The sequence below is a fragment of the Ursus maritimus genome, unplaced genomic scaffold (assembly GCF_017311325.1).
Source record: "Ursus maritimus isolate PB19 unplaced genomic scaffold, ASM1731132v1 scaffold_25, whole genome shotgun sequence".
Taxonomy (NCBI): Eukaryota; Metazoa; Chordata; class Mammalia; order Carnivora; family Ursidae; genus Ursus; species Ursus maritimus.
In genome coordinates, this window is record NW_024425008.1 from 24,213,810 (window position 1) to 24,236,859 (window position 23,050).

The 23,050-nt window shown below is 51.6% G+C and overlaps 1 protein-coding gene across 1 annotated transcript in view; it reads right to left on the reverse strand.

Moving 5' to 3' along the window:
• ESRRB (estrogen related receptor beta) overlaps window positions 1-23,050 on the reverse strand; it is a 103,195-nt gene that overhangs the window by 70,113 nt on the left and 10,032 nt on the right. The gene's annotated exons all lie outside the window — the stretch shown is intronic.

A 23,050-nucleotide genomic window follows, 5' to 3' on the forward strand; every position in this document is an offset into this window, starting at 1 on the left:
CCCCCCCCCCAGCACCCTTTCTTTGCAGTACAAATGCATTAGCAAAGCTAGCTATTTAAAGGAACCCTGCAGCTAATCCTTATGTAAACAGAAAATCTTTAAGCAAAGCTAATAATCGCTGGTAATCCAGCTGTTACATAATTCTGGATTTACAGCACAGCACTGGGGCTAAGGTATTGGGGTCCCTACAAAACCTTCCTTGTGGGGAGAGGGTGGCGTTGGGATAAGGAGCTGGTGAAAAGGCACAGCTTGTGGGGAGGGGCGGGGGTTGGCAGGAGCAGGGGGACATGCAGCCTTTGTGGGGAGGGGCCACTGAAAGGAGCAGTGGGGGTGGAAGGGCTCAGGCTGGCAGCAATGCATTCCTGCAGCCCCGCAAATGAGCCGCAGCCCCAGGTTTCCAGCTGTGCTGGCTGTGGTATGGGGTGCTTGGTGTCAGGGAGGGGTGAGTGGGAAGTAGAGGGGGGCTTGAAGCCACATCAGTCAGCTGGCTCCACATCTTCCAAATACCAAGAAACAAGAAAGGGAGTAGCTCCGCTTCTCAGAAGGGGAAACGGAGGTAGCATGTAGCGGGAAGCATGAAGTCAGTAAGTCTATTCCTTTATCCCAGCAGCACTCCCCGATCCCCCCAGAGAGCTTACATGGCAACTGGCTCCCCTATTCTGGGTCAGTCTTCTTATCTGATTATTAGCCTCTTGCTGGCAGGGTCCACGGCCTATATTCGTTTGCCTTTGTGCCCCAGCATGAAGTGCCAAGTAAACAGCAGGTGCTCAATAAATGTGTTGAGCGGGGAAATAAAACTGGTTCCCTTCACAGAAACTAGATTCAGAAGAGGGATAAAAGAGAACCAAGATCTTGATTTAAAGCTGGTAAAGGGAAGGGAAGAAAAGTGGGAAAGCACATCAGGCGTCTCTTGGATGCCTGGCGTTATGCTAATTCTATTTAAAACGATGCTATTTTAAATATTATTAGATAGTATAATTTTAACAATATACTATTATATTCTGGCTAATGTAACTTGCACAGAGGGGATGAGTAATGTATTAAAAGTTCTCTAGCTAACAATACTAATAATTGCTAATATATAATTATGCCAAGTGCCATGCCATCAAATCATTCAGACCCCCCAAGAACCGTATGAGGTTGGTACTGTTATTACCTGTCACGAAGCTGGATACTGAGCCTAGGTACTGATGCCGCACTTTCTTTGCCGCATGCACCATCACCGGTGCGCGTGCACGCACGCATGCGTGCGCGCGCGCGCACTCACACACACACACACACACACACACACACACACACACACACACACACACAAGTGCGTGGTAGGGAAGTGGGCAGAGAGCCTGGCTGCAAGATTCCAGTAAAGCAGGCAAGGATTCACTCCCCTCACTCTCCTGAAGGGCTGTCGAGTTGAAGGAGGCTCTAACGAAGGTGCCCTTGGAGGTTTCCCTCCTGTTTTGAGGATGCCTGGGTACAAGTGGACAAAATGACAGCACATGAGTGGACCCAAGAACAGAGCTGGAGAAGTAAGAATCCTAGTGCCTCGTGTTTAGCTTTGAGCAGCCCCTTCTCTTTTCAAGAAGTGCACATGATTCCATGGAAAGACCCCAGGATTTAAAGCCAGACCATTGACATTTTAGATCCTGGCCCTGCCACCCATCAAATGGCATTTAATCAATCTCAGCCTCAAGTTCTCCATCTGTAAAATGGGACACCTAGTCTTCCCCTGCAGGTTTCTTGGAGGGATTAAGAAAGCTATGCATGGGAATGGAAAATCTGCGAAAAGATACCAGATTGACAGAAAACTTGGTCACAGTGGTTACTTTGGGGAGACTATAGGGAACCAAGGGTTAGGGGAGAAAGAGTAACACACCAGTCCTTACCTATATTCCCATACTGTTGACTTTTTATTACACATGTGAATATTTCTTTTTTAAAAGACTGAAAAATGAAAAAAATACATACACCAGGACTCAACAAATGGCAAGTAATACAATAACAAGTCCCCTTAAAAGTTTGCTTCATTCTCCTAGACTGGGTAGAACCATCAGAAATGCTACCCTTGGTAATCACAGGTACAGTTTATACGGGGACTTACACAGAGAAGACCCCCTTCTTCATTCCCTCAGCCTTCCCACCATCTTCCTGCCCCATCCCCCAAAAACCCTCTTCCCAAAGGAGCCCCTCAGCTTGTTTGGCTAATGTATTCGCAAACCAAATTAGGGGCCCTGGCTCCCAGGGAGGTCCCCCAGCCAGTTGCTAGACGCAGGGAATTAGATACCATCTAGTGCTCAAATCCAATTAGGTCCCACCCCCACCCCCTACCCCCCATGCAAAAGCCCACTTTCTAATCAATTTTACAAAGGGCCTCTGCAGATATACACTAATGGTATTGAGCTGAGATCTTTAAACCAAGTCTGCAAGAAGTCTGCAGAGATAAAACGTACAGACTGTATGATGGCGGAAGCCTGTCGCCAGGGTGTCCTTCCCCTGCAAGGGAGAGAGGGCCGGGGGCGCAGGGGAAGGGTCCTCTAGGGACAGATGTCATCCCTACTCCAGGAACAGCAGCCTCAACTTCTTCCTCCTTTCAGACTAAACCTCCACCCCAACACCTTCCCCTAAGTTCCTTGTCATTCTACCTTTCCAGGCTAGAGGCCCAACAAGTGCTATGGGGACTAGTGTGTTCTTTCTCCTCTAATCCTTGGTTCCCTAGCCAGCCTCCCCAATGGCAACCCTGTTACCAGGTTTTTCAGGAATCCTGTGAACTTTTCATAGATTTTCTATGGGCATTCATGCCTAATTTTCTTAATCCCTCCAAGAAATCTACAAGAGAAGAGTGTTTCATTTTACAGATGAAGAAATCGAAGCTCCTGTTATTGGTGACGTGGCAGTTGGTGAGGGGTTTAACACCCTGCCCTGCTACTTACCGCCCGCATGGCCTGGGGCACTGACTTAGTCTCTGGGCCTCAGGCTATGCCACTGTGACATGGGAGGGGTAGCAACAGGACCCATCTCAAAGGGTTAAGGAGATGATGTGTGGAAAAGCTTACCTTTGCCTGCTTGGCATGAATGGCGCAATAAAAGTTACCTTTTACTTCTCCTCTCTAAGCTGCCACTCCCATCAAATTTCTTGTCACTCCCCAAATATCATGACTTTTACACCTTTTGCCTGGAATGCCTTTTCCCTCTTCCTTCTTGAAGAATCCTTCCCTGGTGGGTTTCTCATTCTCTCCTCTACACTCTGCCAGCACCTTGCTTGCTCAACAGAGGTTTATCGAGTGCCTACGGTCTGTTGGGGGGCAGCCTGTATACGTCTTGTGCCTTGGGGCTTTTTTTGTCCAGTCAAGTTCCTTGAGGACAGTCCTACTCATCTCTGTGTCCTCACAGAAAATGCCTAATACATTTTTGTGGAATGAACAAAAGAATGAATTTGTGAGTCGGGCCAGATGACCGGAGGCCACGACAGGCCTTGATTTTTGCCCTCTTTTGAGGCCAAGGCCTGATGGCCCCTCCAACCTGCCTGGTGACTCAGGGGTCTCCCCAGCTTTATACCCTGTCTTCACAGATTTCTGGGACATAGGTGACTCGCATGCCGTGTACTACCTGGTGTCTGTCAGAGGCCTGGGGAGCCGGTGTCAACGGTCACCCACCCAGGGCTGCGCCAGAGGCATTCACAGGCCACTTGGCATACACGGATCAGGCTGGGAGAACTGCTCCTGCTTTGGGGAAGTAGCAAGTGGCTGCCTTCACCCACACAGCTTGGAGCTTTAGGCTGCTCAGCCTCCAATGCCAGCACCTCTGTGCCCTACGCCACGATCACCAGGCAGTAACCTCATACCCATGGCCTCCTGGAGCCACCCACGTGCTCCAGGTGCCCACCCAGATGGTGTCTCTATCTGCAAAATAAAGCCAAATTCACAGCTCGCTCTGCAAGAAGCCTTCTTCCAGGACAGTCCAGTGACCAGCAGCATCAGTTCCACTCGGAGGGTGTGTGCCATGCAGACCCCTGGGCTCTGCCCCAGACCCACGGAAGCAGAATCTCTGGGTGCGAGGCTTCAATCCATCTGTTAACGTGCTTTCCAAGTGACTTTTACCAAGATGCAAGTTTGAGAACCGGTGTTCTGTGAGCCACGCGGTGAACACCTAGCCAGCCCTTCGCCAACAGAAAACGTGTTCTGACTCCCGGGGCCACTGGCACATTAGTCTATTGTTTGAACAGTGCATCTCCTCTTGCCTGATTTCTCCCAACAGCCACAGGAGGCAGCGGGGCAAAGATTCATTCATTCGCTCATTCATGGAGCCAACAGTTCTCCACTGTGTGAAGTTGGCCGCCAGACACTGTTCTAGGTGCTGGAGCCACTGATGTGAACGGAACACATTCCCTGCCCTCAGAAAGACGGTCCAGACGGACCCTATGCAAGTCAACAAACTAACACATGACAGAGGATACTCCCTACAACAAACTAATATATGACAGAGGATACTCCCTACAACAAACTAATACATGACAGAGGACACCCCCTACCCCATTGTCTTCCTTTGTCTTTAGTATGAACGGCTTCTTAACACTACATTCATCGTGTATGAGAGAAGGTTGAGGCGCCATTGTAACTAACAGGCCATTTGAATACTTTTCCTCAAGAGAGGGAGGGAACTGAATGGGTCTATGGAGAGTTAGGGGACAGGCACCCCCCGGGGAACAGAACAAGGTTCAAAAGCCCTTTTACAGATTAGGTTAACTAAACATCAGAGCAGAGTCCAGAAACCCAGCCCTGCCTCCCAGCCCCCCCAACCCCCCAACTGGTTCTCAGGCCCTCTTGACTTCTCTAGCCAACACTCCTTCTTCTCCACCTCTCTCCCCTTCTTCTTCCCTCCCCGTAACTCCCCAGGGCTGGAACAGGGTTGGTGTGTCTGCTCAGCTCTATATACACAGAGCCTCTGGGCCAGGGAATTTTTAAAAATACCTTCACATGTATGAAATATGCAAAAAAAATGATTAATCTCCAAATGTGTCAAGGAAAAATTGCAAAATCAAAAGAACTTTAATGTTTAATTAAATGTCCACAGAGCATAACGTGACGTCAGCTTGTTTTATTAATGGTATATTTGTAAACATTTTGTCACATCTGACAATAATTGGTAGGTTAGATTTTCTTAATAAGAAGTTGGCTTGATGATTCCCAAGAAATCAGAACCTATTTTAAATAGAATGAGTTATTGCGTCCAACAAATGCCAAATTAATTTTTAATCCTTCCAAATAATTGTTGCAATAAAAGTGATATTAATAAGGCCTTTAAATATGTATGCTGTGCTATGGATTTGTGAGGGTCCTAGGACAGCCTTGGCTGGGAGTGTGCGTGGCCCTGTGCTAAACCATGAGGCATCAGCAGGGGCAATGGCTCCGAACCAGGCTCCGCGCCCAGTGCGCCAGCGCCATGTACAGAGTGAGGGGCCTGGCCAGCAATGGGCAGACCGTGAGGCTGGGGACAGCCATTCTGTCCCCTTCCACCTCCATGCCCAGGAGCAGCACGGCCAGCCCCTGCAAAGGCCAGTGCGCTCCTGGGCAGCTGCTCTCACAGGCAGACAATAGGCACGGGACAGAATAAGATGACTGTCGAAGGGCAGGGCTGGGCTTGAGAACAGGGAGGGGAAATCAGAGTGTGGGGGGTGGCACCTGCCATGGTCCCACAGTGACACTGTGAAGAGAAGGCATGGCACAGGAAAGGAGCTCAATCCTAAGGGCGGTTTATCAACCTGATCACAGCAGGCACTAGAAGATTCCAGGCTTTGTCCATGGCCCTTCCTGACTGGTTTGGAGAGGTGCCCTGATGTGTCCCCCCACCCCCCTCACTGAGAGAGACTCCAGGCACATTCTACCATCTTGCAATCCTACCTATGAATTGTTGTCCAAGGTGAAGCTCTCACAGTACCTCACGAGGATACCTAGAAGGCAGTCCATCCCACCCTCTGGGCACTGGGCCTTCTTCAGAAAAATAATCATATTCAAAAAAATATTAAGTCTGATTATTACACTTCATTTATCATCTCTGGGTTAGTTACCAACGAGGCCAACAAACTAGCTCTTATGCTTGGTTCCAAATGACTTCTGCCTCTTAGGAAAAAAAGTCGAAATCATCAATAAGGATATTCAAGAGGCTGGGCTGGACCCACAGATGACACTGAGAGCCAGGGTGTGGAGGGGATACTAAGTGAGCAGGGGAGGGAGGAAAAGGAGCAGAGTGGAGAGGAGGAGAGAGGGGAGGGGAAGGGATGGGGAGAAGAAGAGGGAGCTGAGGGGAAAAAGGAATGGAGAGGGAGGAAAAGGAAGGGGGGTAGGAAAAGTGGGAAGAGAGGGGAGGGGAAGAAGGGAAAACTGGAGGAGGAGGGGGAAGGAAGGAGGGGAGGAAGAGCAGGGGAAGCAGGGAGAAGGGGCAGGAGAGAGGGGGAAGGGATGGAGGCTGGGGTAGCTAAGGGCAGTTTCCAGAGGGGCTCCACTGAAGAACTGCAGTTTATATAAAGGTGTAAATTTCAGGGTACTTACTAAAAGATCACACCTAGTAGTCTGTCCATTCATTTAGTCGTTCATGATATTTATTGGGTATTGCAATGTTCTGGACAATGCCTCGCTTTAAAAATAAGATCTCTCTCTCTGACCTCAGGCAGCTTTTATTTTAGTGGGAGGGACAGATGATTAACAGAGAGATTATATGACACTATATTATGTTATACTACATTATATTACATTATAATTATAGTATAAGCAGTTTAAAAGCACTGTCTGATACAGGAATACATTCATGTGGGTACGTGTGTACATCCACACATATGCAGACACACTGTCCCGGGGCCTTGCTTTTGCGGCAGGGGCAAGGGCCCTGAGGGGCACTGGCTGCTGAAGACAGACCCAGTCACACACATACCACTCTTCCTCTATGCAACACCCTCATGCAAAACAGGACGTAGCAACTTCACTCACTTAGCAGGCAGGTGTCAGGCCAGATATTTGAGAGCACCCAGACTTGTCCAAGTCATGTCAATTACGGGACCGGAAGTCCTGTTCCAAATTAGGCCTGTTATGGCCTCCACCTGCCTGGCCATCTCACAGATCACCTCCCGGGAGCACCGGGCCATTCATGTACCCAGTGAAACAGAGCTGAGCAGGGTCTGTCTGTCTGTCCCCAGCAACAGGACAGTGGCCCAGAACACTCTAACCCAGTGTTCTTCTGCCTTTCCCTCTGAAATGCGAACACATTTTACAAACACAAAGCCTCTCTTCCCTAACTGGCATTATGCTTCCTCCCTTTCCCGAACATCTCTAATATTCCCTTTTGCCATCCAAAGAAATCTTATCAGTTCAGATAAACTGCTTGATTTCAAACTGGGCCTGGTGAGGACTGTGCTTCCTGGGCTCCTTGGGGTCTCCCGGCCACACCGTGGGAATGGTATGGCAGCGCTAACGGGCACGGTACTGGAGCACACAGGCCTGCATTCAAATCCTGACTTCCCGCTTACTAGAAAGTCACAGAACCTCTCTGTGCCTATTTCTTTCTCTATCAAATGAGCTACCAGTTCCTAATTCAAAGGGTGGTTGGAAAGATTCAATGAGATCATGCCTATGAATCACTTAGCACCATGCCAGCCAGCACTGAGGAAGCACTCAATAAAGCAGCCTCATTAAGAACTCTCAGAAAGTTCTCTCTGGAGTCCTTTCACTTTGGGATGCAGTCAGACCATGACAGTGCATGGCAGTTTCAAAATGCACAGGAGCCTCAATCGTGGGCAGGCCACCTTCTTTGCAGCCAGCGTGGCCCAGCAGAGATGAGGGAAGAGAGATGCCCGAGAAGCCAAAATCAAGTATTTGCAGGGACGGACGTTACAACAGAAGAAGTTCTGAGGACCAGTCATGTCTCACTTGATGCCTCCGGGGCAGTCTTACCCAGTGTATCATCCATGGAATCCAGTTCCCTGGGATTTTAACGGGTATCTTGCCCCTTCACTACCCGCCTTCTGCAAACAATAAAAATAAAAATAAAAAGTACCGTTGCCAAATCAATAAGGAAAGCACTCGGGTGAGCAAGTCAAATCGGTTTCTTACTGCAGACCTTCTCAGAATCTTTTAACACCCTAGCATGCACTGGAAGGTCTAAGACAGGGCTATAGCGTACAGACTTCCCCAAAGTCGTTGGATTGCTGTGATGGTTAATTTTACATGTCAGCTTGACTGGGCTCGAGGTGCCCTGATATTTAGTCAAACATTCCTCTGGCTGCTTCTGTGAGGGTGTTTCTGGATGACATGGATATTTAAATTGATAGACTTGGAGAAAGCAGACTGTTCTCCCAAACGTGGGTGGGCCTCATCTAATCTGTTGAAAGCCTACATAGAACAAAAAGGCCAACTCCGTCCCAAGTAAGAGAGAATTTCTCTTGCCTGACCGCCTTCAACTTGGGACATTGGCTTTTTCCTGCCTTCAGACTCAAACGGAAACACCACCTCTTCTGGGGTCTCAAGCCGGAGGGCCTCTGGACTGGCACTACACCGCTGGCTCGCCTAGGTCTCAGGCCCTTGGACTTGCTGACTCACCCTGCAGATCTTGGGACTTGTCAGCATCCCTAATAGCATGAGCTGATTCCTCAAAAATCTCCCTCTGCCTCTCTCTGTATACATATATACACAATAGACACACACACACACACACACACACACACACACACACACTCCAATTGCTGTTTCTCTGGAACCCTGACAAATTAAACACAGAGACCTCTCCCCTCCCCTCCCCCCGGACACCCTGCAGTCCCTAAGTTCCACAAAGGCTTCAAGGGACACTGCGGTTGAGGGTGAGAATCCAAGAGGGCTGCAGGCCTCTGCCCCCACTCGCTGCCCAGAAAACGGGGCTACCCCCAGCTTATACCCCAACGTGTTCTCTGAAGTAATATATCACTGGGGTCCCCACTCCTCATGGTCTCTTAATCTGAAATCTTCCCGGCTGAAAAGACCAGAATGAGGATGAAGAAGGCATGCTCTTTCATGAATAAAATTCCCCATCTGTCTGAGATTTTCCTTTCTCCTTCCCTTCTGCCATGACACAGGTTAGTGCTCTTCTCCTCTCCATCCTCCCCCATGAGAATCTGGGGTTGTGCCGGCCTCGACAGCAGTCCAGACCCGAACTGCAATTGCTACAAAGGGGACCAAGGAGGTTTTCTTCTCAGACAGGCAGCTGGCAGCTTCCAGCAGGAGGCCGGGCCTGAATCCGGGGACGGGATGGTGAGAGGGCGCTCTCTGGGGTACTTGGCCAAAGCGGTGAAGAAATGAATGCCCTCTCTCTGCGACTTTGAATTAGCTGCCCTGTGAAGAGCCTGAAGAACAGAGCTTCATGGAGGCGGGGGTCCTGGAAGGACCGAGCCCCATCTTGTGGGAGCCTCGCCCTTGCAGGACAGCGGGTGGGAACGCTGGTTTCCCACCTCTGCACTTTCTGCCCCCGGGTCCCCTACAGAGCCTGTGGCCCAGCTCGGGGACACCTGGGTTCTGGGTTCTAGGTCTGTGGTTTCCCATCTTTCAACTTCACAGGATAAACCCCACTCCACCCAACACCACTGGATTCGGGAACCCACACAAGGTTGACTATTTCCTCAAGTAAAAACCTTACGGTGGAAAAAAAAAATCTAGTAAAACCATCATTTCACAGAAGAAAAGCCCTGTTAACACCCCAAATGAGGAAGGCCCTAATCTCAGATTAAAGGGCCGAGTCCTTCTGGAAGGCTCCCAGTGCTGCTCTCACTTTTGAGAGATTTCGCTCTCATCTCTCACAGTCTTCAGACTGGTATCTAGGTCCCTCAGCCACTGTTGGGCGACTTGCCCCCGGGCGCTGCCTGTCTCCCCAAACTATGTTCTTTGCTTGCTGTTTTCTTACTCAAAACTTCTACATCTCTACCTTTCCTGGAACAGCCTCTCCAAAAGTTCTGTCAGAAGCAGAATGCCAGGGGATGGCAGTACCAGAAAAGGGGAATGACGTGCCCACGCTGAGGGTTCCCGTTGCCAAGGTAACTCTCAAGAGCAAATAACATACCAGGATCGGGAGGGGTGTGTGCCCTCTTCCTCTTTTCTTTTTTCTTTATTTAATTTTTTTTTTTTTAGGAGATAGAAGTTTATTGAATACACTGCAAGGGAGCAGTGGGCAGGACAGCAAAGGAGAGACTGTCAGCAACCGGGTGGGTGTCCCTCTTCCTTTTTGCCTCCAGCTAGACTCTCGAAAGCTCTGGTTCAGTTGGCGGCTCTTGGCCAAAGCAGCAGCGTGGGTTGTGCTGGGTAATTGGCAGGTTTGGCTGGTGAGACAAGAAAGTTAAGAGTATCTTGCTGGGCCATTACTTACTCTGCACAGAGCAGGGACTGAGCTTGACCCGTGTCTGCCATGATTACCCAGGTTCCCCGGGATACCTGCACGAGCTCCCACCAAATTTGCTCCACAAAGTGGGAGCAGCTGGTCAGGAGCAGTGGAGTGTGACTGTGACGTCAGGAGCCCAATAGTGAGCAACCGATATTTATATACACCGGTGAGTGCTGTCCCCTTCAACGCGGTCACCTTGGGCACCTCTCTCCCGTTCCCGGGGGTGCTGTCTTTGGTGAAAGCATTTTTGGAGCTCCTCTGGGGATCTGCCTTTCGAGCCAGATTATCTGAGAAATAGAGTCACATCTTCACTTTTCTTTGTAATCAAAAATCACTTTGCTCAGCTTCGTCACCCAACTGATTCCCTACACTTGTCTCCAAATGACCTTGGCGGCATTAAAATTAAATCCACCCTCCAAGGAAGACCGGCCACCAGCGAGCACATTCAGAGGTGAGGCGGACTCTGGGGGCCTACCCACCCGGGAGGAGTGAGGCATGGAGGTGCTGCTAGGACAGGCCTCCTGGGAGTCACATCTCACCTTTGTGGGAGACTTGAGTTCACCTAATCCTCACAGGTACCCAGTGAGATGGGGAGCTATTATCCCCATTATGCAGATGAGAAAATGGAGACTCAGGTGCTAAGTGACAGGTCTAAGATCACAGATCTACCAAAGGGGTCAGGCGGGGGTCCTCAAACTCCACAATACAGAGCTTCCTGTTGGGTGGGTCAAAGCACTCCTGCTGTTTAAATAAAGATATGGGCACTGACTTAAAAAAAACAACCAGCCAGCCAACCAGTCATCCAGCCTCCTCCCCTCGCACACAGCGCCGCCGCCATTTCCTGCAAAATGATCAGCTTCTGCTGTTTGGGCCCATTTGGAAGAAGGCAGACCGAAGGTGGGCTGGAGCCAGACATGCACGAAGGGCCTGGCGCGAGCTTCCGTCTCCAACTTCTGGCTGCAACAAGACACTCTGGGTCCACTGGCTCCCCATTTGGAAAATGAGGATGAGAATAATCTTTAACCGACCTATGCAACTGAGTCCTTCCTGTTTCCCCTACGTGCCCTCCAAACAGCAGAGGCTGGGTTGTATAAAAGGCAGGATGGCAGTGGGGAGACTGCGTGAGCCCCATTTGATTCTCACTCCACTGTCTGCTAGCTGAGCAACCACACACCTCTCTGCTTCAACATCCGTGCAAACAGGTGCAGAAGGGCTCCCACCGCCGACGGGGGTCACAGGGACTCTGTGAGGACGTGTATCTGGGGCCTGGAATGGCCAACTCTGAATGAGAAGCTGACACACCATTCCCTAACCCGGATGAATGCCCCCTTCCTGCCTTGGGTGGTGCCCCTGAGAGCCCTCTCCCCGCAGCCGCCCCACTGGATCTGCCGAGGCAGTAAGCAGCAAAGCAGAGACCACCCAGTTTCTTGACTGCCTCTCAACTCTGATGGGCATCAACAGTGGCAAAAAGAACCAAACACTTTCCAACAAAGAGAGGAAAGAATACAGGGGGGACCGTTTGTCATCCAAGGTGTGTCCAGCAGAGTGGACTCTGGAGGTGGATCTGAGTTCAAATTCTGCCTTTGCCTTTTATTAGCTCTGTGACTTTGGGGATGCCACTCGACAGCTCTGCACCCATCTTTTCGTCTTTAAAATGAGGAAAATTATATGTGCCTGCTTTGTAGTACAGTTGAGATTCAAAGACAAAAAAATAGGTAGACGTGTGCAGTGCAGAGCCTGGCACAGAGTAGGCACGCAGATAAGTGTTAGCTAGTAGGGTTACTGGGCCAATTTTCCGACAAGTGCAAGCTAGCTCAGGAGGCCCCGTCCCGCCTCGGAAAGATCAGAAGGGAAAAGTGAGGCCATGCCCAATGCAGCCCTGCGCAGGCCCACCCTCTGCTCCCTGCTGATAGGAAATGCAGGGGCTTATTCCAAAGAAGCAAAGTGTACAACAGAGAGCTCAATCCCCTGCCTGATGCTGTATCCTCTAAAACATTCCAAACAGGCCCCCTTTCCACTTACATACCTCTAGCGATGAACTACTCACTGCTCAGAACGTGGTCTACTTCTAAGTACCAAATATCCAGGTTATCGAAGACCCTCTCTTTTGCACAAAATGACTATAGCCCAAATAACTCTATTTCAGAATTACTCTAAAGCCAGCAACCTCTGCTTTCTTAAAGAAAATACTGATCCGAGACTAAAGCCAAGGTTCCTAGGGCCAAGGTCAAACTCTACACATTTGCAAACACCCCAGACTGGGGACCTGGCACTTTGGCTGTTTTGTGTGGGCACAGTCAGACCACAGGGAAGTAAATGCGGAGCTGGGAGGTTCTGCTGCCTGGCCTTGTCCTGGGAGGTGGGTCCTGCCCTCTGGGAGGTCCTGGGTCACGCTCTGCCAGCCCTCTCCCCTGGCATCCCTTGGATTGGAAGGTGCCAGGCCCCACAGGCAGCCTCTGGAGTCTTGAGTTTACCTGTGACCTTGAATCTAAAGGCCCTGCCAAAGAAATAACAATGAGAAATGTCACCAGACATACACAGCTCTCTTTGATGCGTCCTGACCTGGGGAATTGGTGTCAGGAAACACACAGAAAGCCAGATGGTATTTTCCAGGGTCATGGTCCACCATGGAGAGAAGCCCAGGGCCCCTTTCACGTCCTTTTCTGAGTCGGTCGGTGCCAGGGCAGCTGCGGTGGGAGGACGAGCCCCGAGATTAATGGCTCCCGAGGCAGGGAGCAGCCGCCCACTCGCCCAGGCACGATCCCCCAGTGACTCCCTCGGACTGGCTCTGCGAGGCGTGAAGTGTAGAACGAATGTGGTGGAGAAGCCGACCCTTGCCAAGCCGGGGTGGTCTGTGTGGCTGCTTCTTGCAGACGTACCACTGCCTGGCACCTGGCGTGCTAAGTAGCACATCTCAGGGGACAAGGGGGAGCAGGTGGGCAGGGAGCCGGGGCAAGGACAACTGGGGGGTTCTGGAAGTTCGTCTGTCCTGAGCACTGGCTTCCAAGTTTGTAGAAGGACGCTCTTCTCTTTTTTTTCTTTTCTTTTCTTTTCTTTTCTTTTCTTTTCTTTTCTTTTCTTTTCTTAGGAGGGGTGCATTAGTTTGCTGGCATGCTTGGGCTTCCTTAACTTTTACATTAAAATTGTTTTCATTACAGAATGCCTACTTGCATACAATCAAAAGGGCAAAGGTCAAAAGTAAAAATCTCTCCCTGGTCCAGGATTCTCAAGCAGATTATCCAGGGCTCACACAAATGACAGCTTTTTATGTCTCCTTCCAGAAGTTTCCAAAGCCTATGCCCAGCATTTGGACTTTAAAAAAACCATGCATGTGATTTTACTATGCAGTTGGCCCTTGAACAACGTGGGTTTGAACTGTGTGGTCCACTTACATACACACCTTTTCAATAAATACAGTCCAATACTGTAAATGTATTTTCTCTTCCTTGGGATTTTCTTAATAACATTTTCTTTTCTCTGCGTACTTTATTGTAAGACAGTAGTCTATAAGACATAAAACACACAAAATATGTGTTAGCTGACAGTTTATATTGCCAGTAAGGTTTCGTGTCAAGAGCAGGCTATCAGTAGTTAGGGTTAGGGGGAGTCAGGAGATAACACGCGGATCTTCTGCGGCAGGGGGCCTGGTGCCCTGACCCCGAGGCTGTTCGAGGGGCCACTGTATATTCTGTTCAGTCACCACCTTTTTCCACTTAACTCTCTGCTGCCTGCATTTTCTTTCAGCTCATATGGGCCTGGGAGGGCCACTTTTTAATACCAAAACGTTTGTTGATTCTCCCGTATCATAATCTTAATCCTTTACTCTTCGTTAGTTGAAAAATACGTAATAAACTCACAACTCCACAATATCTTTAAAGAAATTTGCATGTTTCCCTTCAATGACCACAGCAATGTTTACAGAGAACGCTTGGGGCAGGTCCTGACAAGAGCCTTGGGTGAGCATTTCACAAGCGTTATTTTATCCAATCTTCCCACAACCCCGTACAGGAAGAATTAGTATTCCATTTTTCAGATGAGTCCAGCAAGGCACAGGGAGGTTAGGTGACATGCCCAAGGCTACACAGCAAGGGGGCGGGAGAGGGGCTCGGTGAATTCAGGCCTGTAGGCCATCAGAGGCCTGCCCCGTCCACCACACCACACGGGGCTCATCTATCCCCACATGTGCACCTAGTGTGAGTCATGACACCGGAGACTCCCTATCTTTCCTCCAGGGAGGCCTTCTCTAGCCTTGCGAGCTTGGCCAGCGGTTTACAGACACAGGATATTGCCAGACCCTGACGATGACCTCAAATCAGGGATGGCCAGTTAGGGGCTGACCTTGGGCGTGAGCTGCCGCAGCTGGGATGCTACCCAGAAGTGCCACAGGGTTGGCATCCGCTTTTCGTCCAGCCATGGGGTGAGGCATCAGGAAGGCCAACGTGAGCCAGACAGAGGACATGGTCTTTACTGTCACGGGGCTCCCATCTCCCATCCTCTCCTCCGCACACCCACTGGGAGAGGAGCTCCTTACCACGTGTGGTCACCAAGCACAGAAAACAGCCTAGAGAGAGGGCCCAGGGAGGGAGGTGTGAAGGGGGCCACAGGCCTGCGTTGGGGGACAGATGGCAGAGGAGGACGCCAACTTGCCGGAACGACGAGGTCATCTTTCTTCCTACCAGCTTCTGTCTAGTGAAACTCTTTCAGTTCCTTGATTTTTTTTTTTAAACTCACAATGGCTTGCATCCATCTGTCCAGCCTTCCTCTGGTTCTGTCTCTTTTACTGTCTCTTCGCCTGGCCTGGCCTGGGGCAGGCACATGGCGGCGTGACAGTGGAATGGGGAGTCGGAGATCCGTACTACTTAGCCCTGAGGCTCACAGTTCAAGTTCTCACCACCACAAGGCCAGGGAGGCCCTTACAAAGCTGAGGGTCAAGTAGAACGTCCACCCAGAGAGCCAGGCAGTACAGGACAAAAAGCGCTGCCGGAGGTGGGGTGGGGGTGCGGGAAGCGTCGAGAGGCTGGGGCCTGGGCTTAGTTCTACACACGAGCTGCAAGACCGCAGACCAGGCCTCACACACTCAGGGCTTCACTTCACTATCTGTAAAATGAGGGCTTAGATGCCAGTACGCCTCTTGGGTCCTCCAGCCCCCACGTGCTGCCTTTGCCCTCCGGGAACTAGAAGTCTCACATCCCAGCCCTGCAGGACACTCGGCGGTTTCCAGGGCTGAGTGTTTAGAACACAAGGCCCCGAAAGACAGGACGGAAAGGTGTGGGTAGCCGCAGGAAGCCATGTGCCGGTGCCTGGCACGTGGCAGGAATCTGGTAGATGTCAGAATTACCACCGGGGTCATCGGCAGCGGGGAGAGGCAGATACGGTGAGACAGGCTGAGATGGAGGGAGAAATACGGGGCGAGGAAGAAAGTATGATGGAGAAAAAGAAAAGAGGTGTAGAATCCGAGAGAAACTCGTTTAGCCTGGCGCAGCCAAGCCTACCTGTCACAGGCTCCACGTCTGGCCTCACCTGCGTGGCCAGGAGCGGAAATATAAACCAGAATCTAAGTGTCCCCCCACCCCATGACTGCATGTATGGATCCCTTCCGGAGCCCACCCAGGCACCCTGAGGAGCTCCCGCCCTCTGTGGAGAGCTTCTGCTTCAGATCCTGCAGGTACGTGGGCACCTGCTACTCACCCAGCCCTGCTTAGAACCCGGGCAGACTCGCCCACGCGCAGCTGCCCACACCCGGCCCCGCCCCCAGCACAGGCACCGTCCAGGTGCGCTCCCCCCGTGGGCGTGGCTGGGCTGCCACGGATCCCTAGTTTCTTGGACTGCTCTTACCCCAGGCCACTTTTTTCTTTGCAATAAAGGCATCGCATACAACGTCTACATGTCATAAAATGTAAACTTTCACAAATACATGTAGAGACCAAAAAAAAGAGAGAGAGAGAGAGAGATCCATTGCCAGACCACACGTACCTATTTTTATTTCCATTACCACAGGAAAGTAGCTGGCAAAGTCTGAGGAGGTTGTAAGGCGTGGAGGAGGGGTGAGCCAGGCTGAAGGCCACAAGCAACAGGGCTGTCTACTGGAACCAAGTGGGAGGCACTTCCCATGGTGAGGACGGCCTTTTTGCTGAGGACTGCTTGTCCCCAGGGAGGGCAGGGCAGGTCCCCTCCCGTTGCCCGAAGTTAAGCCTACAGGGTCTCCTCCTGGGACTGCTGTGCCGGTCAGGTGTGGAGCTGGGGGGCTCAGGTTACGCAAGGGAGATGAAACCCCCAATCCAGGCCTGCTAGATACTGGCCACAGCACCACCCAGACCAAAGCAGGCCTCTCTCCGCACTGTGCCCTGAAGCCCACGTGCAGGAAACTGGCCTCTGGTGCTTCCTTGCTCCACAGACCCACACAGATGCTCTCTGAGGGGCTGACCACAGGCCCCAAGTTCCTGCTCAAACACACTGACCCCTCTCAAGCAGCTCTTCTCCATAAAGGCCGATGCCGTCCAGGGCAACTGACCCAGGCAGCAGTGAGGGGTGGGTCTCTACTTCACTCTTCCTCCTTCCTTCCCGGCAAGGGGCGGGGCCCTTCCCTCAGCCCAACACAGACTTGGACACTTCCAGATGCCCTGCCCTTTCCACCGTGGTCCTGGAAGGAGGAGCTGGTGGCAGCCGCATGGGCCACATGCCCTGCTCAGGGGCTGTGCTCCCCCTTCCTGAGCCCAGGGTCAGCTGAGAGGTTCGGCTGGGGACCACGTTAATGTGCCAAGAAAAGTGTCAGAAGAGTTGGTCCTAAACCACAGGGATCTATGAGAGAAACAGGTGTTCTCTAGGCCCCTGGAATTCTGGCCTCTTTCAAGCAGACCTGGATTTGTATCCTGGCTCTTTAAGTAGATCCACTGTGTTGCCCCAGGCAAGTCACTCAGCCCTTCTGGACCCCAGGCTGTTCCTCCACAAAGGAATAGGACCCCTGTTGAAATGCTACTGTAAAGATAAAGTGACCGTGCCTGGAGCTCCCAATCAAATGCTAACACAGCAGTTCCCACCTCTTCCAGAAACCCCAAGTTGCTAATCTCCCTTCCCCTCCAGCGCCCCTCCAAGTTGCTAAGCTCCAGCACAGCTCCGAATCTACTCTTGGGAGTCCAGAGACCATGTGACACTTTCCCTCCAACGTGGCCCTGCGGGCCAGGGCCCCTGGCTTGCCCACCTACACACACACACACACACACCTGGCACATTAAGTCTGGGAGCACAGGGTCCCAGCATGTCTCTGCTGCCAAGGGCATCCTGAATTAGGAGCAGCAGGAGGAGCAGGGCCTGGGTACCCCTTTCCGCCTCACTCTGCTGAGACCTGTGGGGGACCCACTGGGAAGTGCAGTTAAACAGAACAGAAAGCTTTCTGAAGAGTTATCAAGCTCTAAATTCAGCCTGCAGGGGTGGTACCGGGCAGACAGAAACACAGCGGCCTTTAGAGAACCAGGGCACATGTTGGGGGTGGGGGGCTGCTCTCGCTGTGAGTCAGGGCCTGGGGCTCCTCATCCCCCTTGGGCCATGAACCCCTTGGATACTCACCCCCTTTCCTCCCTGCCATGTGTGTCTTGGCATGAATTAGAAAAACTAAGTTCAGACCTCACCTACCCCTCAACCAGACACTCTTGGTCAGTGAACAACCTGTACAACTGCACAGGTGGCCCACCAGCAGCTCAGCCAATGCACAAATTTTCTCAAGCTTTTACCTCACGTTTACTGAAAGCTCCTCCACCTGTGACCCTGTGCTGCAGATTCACAAATGAGCCAGAGCCAGGCCCTTGGGCGCCTCAAGATAAAGGCACAACTCTTACAGAGAGGTAGGAAGGAGGGTTTAATTCTCAAGGCTGCCTCCTTAGCAAGGCCATTTCCAAGAGTGTTTCTCTACAGACCAGGGATTCAAAGAATGAAACGAGCCCCCAGTGACGAGACAAGCCTTCTCGTCTGCGGAGCTGCGCAGACCTAGCCATCACCCGGTGTCTGCAGGTTTCCTATTCAATTACCGCTGAGTGGGCCAGGCTGGCCCGGGAGCTGTGTGTCCCCGAGTCACCGAGCTGGGCTTCCTGATGCCAGAGGTCTGAGCCTGAAGCCATTTCCAGGTAACTGCCAGGGTAAAGACCTCCTCCAGGACCCGGAGTTGGCAGGGGCCCGAGGAACCTGCAAGGAGTCATCTAGGACGGCCCTACTACACCCCCTCCTGGGCCTCTGATTCTGGACTAGATGTTCTTAACCTCCCACTTTGCTGTGGCGTCCCCAGAAAGGGCAGCACAGGCAGTGCCCTCTCAGCTCAAGCTGTTTCCAACCCGTGCACTGACTTGGGAATGGTCTGGGAGAGTCCCTCAGCCCCCAGAGCCCGAGGGGCCCCCGCCCTTTGTGGGCATGGCCACATGGCCCAGCATTTCCAGGGAGAGGAGCTGTCTCTCCCATGGTCTTAGAGACCCGCCTCAGTCACCTGCAGAGCCCCCCCTTCACCCTGCAGCCTGGCTCTTCTTGGCACCTGCTCCATCTGTCTCCTGACCTCACCTGTGCCTGCCTCACCTGGTGGCCATGTTGGCAGGTGCGGTGGACCCAGTTCCTCACAGGGCCTGGGGCCCAAACCTCCCCTGCCTGGAGGCTTGAGCAGGCCCTCTCCGTCAGGGCCTTTCCCGTTGGAAAGAAAACTAGTGTTTTCCGCTTCCCGCATTAGCTATGACAGTCAAATCCCACGGGCAGGGGGTCCAGCAGGGAAAAGCAATGCCCTCACACTCCAGGCACAAAGCTCACATTCCGCTATGAAGATTCTCAGTTTCAATAGAATCTGGATAGGTAGGGCTATGCCTGGAACAGTGAGAAAGGAATCCCGAAAAGAGCCAACACGTATAGAGCACTTACTGTGTACCAGTCTCTGCTCTCAGCAGTTTATGTCGGTCAATTTTTCATCTTTACAGCAACCCAACGAGGGGATCGCTGCTGCTGAGGACGCTGAGGCACAGAGACGAAGTCTCTTATCCGGGGCCCAGAGCCAAGACAGCTTGCCGCGAGGCAGGCGCGTGGTGGTCAATGTTTACCTACTGGCCGGAAGAAGGGACCACTTTGTGGCATCGGCCCATTTCCTCCCCTCACAGCCGTGAGCGACCCATGTGGCATCACTGACATGGCGCGACTGTGAAGACACGGATCTCCACTGTGCAAGTGTATCAGATGCAAATTTACTTCAAGAACATAAAGTGAAAGACAGCAAAATATTCGGGAGTAATGAGTTTTGGGTACTTATTACCTTTGTCTTCACTACGATGTATTTTGTGGCAAGTTTACATAATTTCATTTTTAGTATCAGTTGTATTTAACAATCAGCTCACAAAATTCCTGTAAATGTAATGATCACCTCGCCCGAGTCACTGGATCTCCCAGGCCAGTTTGAGCGGGTGGCAGCACCCCACGGGGCCAGATGTAGGCTCAGTCTGCAGTCAGAGTCTTTCCTCCTAACCACTCCTAACTGAGAAGGGCATGGACGCCCAGCCAGCCAGCAGATCTGCCCCAGTGATCAACAAGGCTACAGACCTGCCAGAACTGGGCCCCGCCTGGCCACATTTCCCATGGCCTCCTACCTGCCCCTCATGTCCCAGAATCCCCTTTATCCACCTCCGATTTCCCTGGGTTAGCTCCCCGACAGACGTCAAGCACCTATTCTGTACCAGGGGCTGTTGCAGGCACTGGGGACACAGAGAGGAGCTTATACCCCCGGGGCTCACGATCGAGGGGGGAAAGAGAAGCATGCGTTCAAATCCAACGGACTACAACCCAGCCAAGGACATGGGCCAGTCTGCAGCTGCAAGTAGAGAGACAGACTCCCCCAGGAGGGGTCAGGGCTGGCCCCAGCAGAGGGGAATACATGAGCAGGGTTGAAAGGATAAATAGAGGTTTGTCAGGCAGACTGGGGGCTGGAGGGTAAGCAACAGTAGGAACAGGAAAGAACAGACTGAGGTGTGATTTAGGTAAAATTTGTCCATCTGAGGCAGGCACTGGACAATGAGGAGAGGGGCAGAACTTAAGCTATACTCCTTATCTTGGCTGAGGGTCCCTGCGTCAAGGGAGGGAGAGAGATAAGGAGGACATGGGGAGAAGCAGGTTTGAGTGCGATTCTGGAATGCTCTTTTGCATGGGCTGGTGTGCGGTACCCTGGGAGCCCAAGTTGGACCCCGAGAGTCTGTCACCAAGGTTCAGACCTAGGGGTCGGAGAGTAGGTGGTGACAGAATGAAGGGAGGGCGTGAGATGGGAGAAAACACAGGTGGAGAAGAGAGGCTTCAGCAGTAAAATGCACTATGACACACTCAGAGGGAGGCACAAAGGGGGGATCAGACCATCAGGGGCCTCTGGGGTGGCCACGGGCCCTTGGAGGAGGATGTCAGAAGGACCACAAGCTCCTTTCTCCAGCCTGTGCTGGGCTGAGCGGGGAAGAGGGACCTAATCCCCTGGGGCAATTCTTCCATTTGCCTTTTTAGGAATAAGACATGGGGGCCAATTTTCCCCTTCTACCTCCACCCTAAACTTTACCTAGGTGACCGGCCCACACTGGCTAAGAGAGGGTGTTCTCGAAGCTGGAGTTAGAAAGCTGAAATTCTAGGCACAATGAGTGACATATAACATAGTGGTGAGGGGTGCAGGCACGCAGCCAGGCTGCCCCTGAGCAAATCCCAACTTTGCCAGCTATGTGACCTGGGGCTAGTGACCTACCATCTCTGTTCCTCAGTTTCTCTATCAGTGAAATGGGGATGGCAATAGGATCTCCTTCCCAGGGTTGTTGCGAGGAAGCCGTAAGTGAATACATCAAATGTTCTTGGGACAAGGCCTGGCACATAGTAAGTGCCCAGTACACTGCAGCTGACTGCTACTATCACTGTTGGAACAATTGCCCACCTCTGATCCGACAGTTGCGTTTTGGCTCCCTCATCTCCCCCAAAACTCTTCTTCTAGCAAACCCTAAAATGATCCCCAGGGAGTTAGGTGTCTTGGAGAAGAGAACCTGAATGTAAGTATCAGGCTCTGAAAAAACGCCAGCCCCATTGCTTCTGCATACCCAGCAGCTGGAGGGCTTTCCTCAGACTGAATGAGCCCTGAGCCTTTTCCAGCCTGTTTGGAGGTCAGGCAAGCGACTGAGGGAGTGAGTGGGCCGTGCGTGTGTGCGTGTGAAGGTGTGCCCGTGTGTGTGTGTATGTGTGTGTGTGCGTGCGTGTGTTGGGAGGGGCATACCACACTAAGAGGCCGCTGCAGTGCTAAAGAGCATGGAGCAAAGCTCCGAAAGGCGGTACCCAAACCAGAGCTGCTTCCTGAAGCGGGAGTCAGGGGCTCACTCCTGCAGGAGTTACTGCAGGCTCACCCACTGGGCTCCTCCACACTCCTTCCCACCTGGGAAGGCCCTGTAGTGGGACTGTCACCCATGAGGTGCAGTGCCACCGAGGGCCTGCAGGGGGCTCTAGAACTCTTCCATTTCCCATACTCTGGGCCGCGAGGGTACCGCTTAAAACGATGGTTGTGTTTACCCAGGCTCTGTGACCGTGCTGCTCTGACAGGGAAAAGTGGTGGGGTTCTTTGGTCCCCCATTGGTGAGCCCCAGTTCATCCATGTTTCCAGTTGGCTATTTCAAGTGCAACCCCTTGTCCTCCCTACTCCACCACCTGACGCTGATTTGCGTGGTTTCCCCCACAGCCTCCCAGGGGATGCCTCCAAAGGGGTCAGCCTCCTGCCCTTGCGCGGGAAGGCAGGGAGAGACTGCAGCTTTTGGCTTTCCGGGCTGCAGCAGGGGTAGCTTCCAGTTGCTGGGATCTCAGCTTCTAGCAGTCCAGCCCCTCAACCTGCCTGTCAGGGAAACATGCAGAGGCAGATTTCCAAAGACTCTGCTTACCCTGTTCCTCCCTAAAGCAAAATTCAGTAGCTCTTGGTGCTATGTTAGGAGACCTCATTCGGCTGATGTACTTACCTAACTGCAGCTCTCTCAATATAGCCAGATGACGGAGATCACTTGTACTCACTAACTTCTAAGGATGTGGCCAACTTAACAAGTTAATATGGGCAAAAAGTTAAAGATAGTCATTTAAAAAACAATTGAAAAAACTAAACACATAATTGCTCTCTTGGGCTTTGGCAAAAGCAGAAAAAAATAAGGGAGATGTATTTCTTAATCAGATCAATTTAAGGAAAACACCCATGGGTGGGGTTGCCAGATTTAGCAAATACTGCATGGGCCATACTTAGACTAAAAAATTATTTGTTGTTTATCTAAAATCCAAATTTAACTGGGTGTCCTGTACTTTATTGGGTAACTCTACCCATGAGTCGGAGGATACAGAGATTCATTCAGAGAATATTTCCTATTCATCATCCCAGCCCCATATCATAATTCCCTCTCCAATCCCCTTGTGTTACATATGGAAACCCAAGCCACACTGATCGCATTAAAGGAAGTAATCAGTTCAAGCACCCCAATCTCACTGCTGAGGAGGGCTATCATTGGGAGGTTATGTCAAAGGAATGAAAAGTAACTTCCGAAAGATGACATCAAAAAATTAATAGGAACGTGGAACATTTAATGTACACCCACAACGTTTCCAACACTTGTGAATTACCTCTGTTTAATCTTCACAACAACCCTGGGAGGTAGATACTATT